Source organism: Arachis duranensis, chromosome 6 (genome assembly GCF_000817695.3).
Source record: "Arachis duranensis cultivar V14167 chromosome 6, aradu.V14167.gnm2.J7QH, whole genome shotgun sequence".
Classification (NCBI taxonomy): domain Eukaryota; kingdom Viridiplantae; phylum Streptophyta; class Magnoliopsida; order Fabales; family Fabaceae; genus Arachis; species Arachis duranensis.
In genome coordinates, this window is record NC_029777.3 from 58,564,727 (window position 1) to 58,567,281 (window position 2,555).

Sequence of the window (2,555 nt, forward strand, 5' to 3'; positions counted from 1 at the left end):
TACGGGATGGAGGCAATGATTCCTATCGAAATAGATGAAGGGTCGCCCAGAGTCATCTTCTACAACGAAGGAGGCAACCCACAGGCACAAAGGGAAGAACTCGACCTCCTCCCCGAGGTCCGAGAAAGAGCCCGAATCCGAGAAGAAGCCTTAAAACGGCGAACGGCCCTCAGATACAATCAAAAGGTAATAAAGCGAAGTTTCTCCATTCACGACCTGATTCTAATCCGAAATGACATCGGAACACACAAGTCGGGAGAAGGAAAGCTAGCCGCAAATTGGAAAGGGCCCTACAAGGCAACAGAAGTCTTAGGGACAGGCTACTACAAAATATCCGACCTAGAAGGCAAAGAGCTGCCCAGGGCCTGGCACGCCTGTAATCTAAGACGGTACTACAGCTAGAAAAAACTTAACCCGAGGTGTACTCTTTTTCCTTACAAGGGTTTTTTAATGAGACACCCGGCTAAGTATAATACCCGACCTAGTCAAAGGGTAAACAGTTTGTAAATATTCCTTCTTTTTTAATACTAATCAAATTTCTCTATTTTTCTCTTCCTCATGATGAAGCAAATCCTAGAAAGTACCCCACCAAGGCGCATTAATTTATGCTCGGCAAAACGCAAAAAATCATTTGCCAAAAGGCCACACAAGGTCGGCAAAGATAAAGCGACGAGGTTCAAATTAATGTGAGAAGTTACAAAGTAACTCTGAAATGGCTCGAAAAGCCAAATAAAAAAGAGGTTACAAAAATAACTTAAAAAGGCCGACCAAACGACGAAGTCGGACCCGACAAAGGAAAAGTTATAAAGTAACTCTGAAATGGCTCGAAAAAGCCAAATAAAAGAGATTACAGAAATAACTCAAAAGGGCCGACCAACGACAAAATCGGACCTAACAAAAAGGAGGTACTCGAGCACCCGATGTCCGAGAAGAAGCTCGGACCCCAGAAAGAAGCCTCAAAACGGCAAGAACCAAGATTTCGAAAAACGCTTACTAAAAAGTTGCTTTACAAAAGCAACTAAAAAGTACAAGCGAAAAGAACGAAATCAGAAGAAGTTTCAAAACGCTAGCAAAAAAGTTGTTATCCGAAAACAACTAAAAAGCACAAAAGCGGAAACAAAAAGTCAAAACGCTAGCTAAAAAGTTGTTATCCGAAAACAACTAAAAAGCACAAAAGCGGAAACAAAAAGTACAAAAGCGGAAACAAAAAGTCAAAACGCTAGCTAAAAAGTTGTTATCTGAAAAACAACTAAAAAGCACAAAAGCGGAAACAAAAAGTCAAAACGCTAGCTAAAAAGTTGTTAACAAAAAACAACTAAAAAGCATAAAAGCGGAACACAAAGTCAAAGCGCGAACACCACATAAATAAAAAGTTACTACAAGTAGCTAAAAAGCAGCAAGGTGTCCAAAAAGCGTTCACAGTAACCATCCAACAAAAAGCCCACAGGCCGGGCAAACCACTCAAAAATTTTTACAGAGGATCAAGGTCCTTTCCAGACTCCACATCAACAGCAGGCTCCGGAGGAAACATAGATATCGGGACCGCATTGACAGCAACGTCATCCCGATATGAAGCTTCCACACCAGATCTATTCCCGACCAAAGGGGAAGTCGGGTTCTCAACCGGAACTTTGGGGTCGGACATCGGGACCTCATCCTCAGTAGGAGCAGGAACAATCTGGCCATCCACAACGACGTTATCCGTACTGAATAAGCTCAGATCTAGATCGGGAGCAAGAACTCGGACCTGCCATCCGGACACAGCTCCGCGCCATATACTGAAAATGATGCTCCATAGACGCATCATCAGTAGAAATAAAGGTCTGAGGGAGGATATGCTGCTCAATCCAACCAAGAGCATCAAAGTCCTTATCATTGAAACCGGCAAGCTCTTGAGAGGTCTTCTGCTTCTTGGGAGGAGGACCCGAGAACGGAGGAGGAGAAGAGGTAGCAGGCCCAGAGGTCGGAGGATCCTGACTTATAGCTCGGAACTGGGGAGTCGGAATAGTCTTCGACCGAGTCTGAACACCCACGGTAGTCTTCTGCGGAGAAGATCGGGCAGAAGCATCCCCGGCCTCAAGATTTCGGGCAGCCACCGACTTCTTCGTCCGATGAAGAAATTTCATGGAATCCGCCTGAGAAGACATCTCTGCAAGAAATAAAAGGGATTACCACAACAGAAATTCCACCAAAAATAAAGCAAAACACAAAGGAAAGGTCGGAATCTCAAAGAGGTCGGGAACTACCTAACTCGGAACGGAGAAGGCTTGGATCTCCCAACATTTTCTTCGTGTCCAAGTGAGGTGCCCGACCCCATAAACTGCTCACCACACCCACAAAGGCCTGCTCCACCTCATCTAGACTCTCGAACGTATACTTAACAGACACTACATTCTCCTGCCAACAAAGAGGAAAAGAGGGCTCCTCACTCTCGTCTAGAAAGAAAGGTCGGACGTCCCCAGTAGCCCGGACCTTGAAATAATAGTTCTTAAAATCGTGAAAAGACTCATCATACAGGGTACAGAACTTCCTCCCCTGGTTTGCCCTAAAAGAGA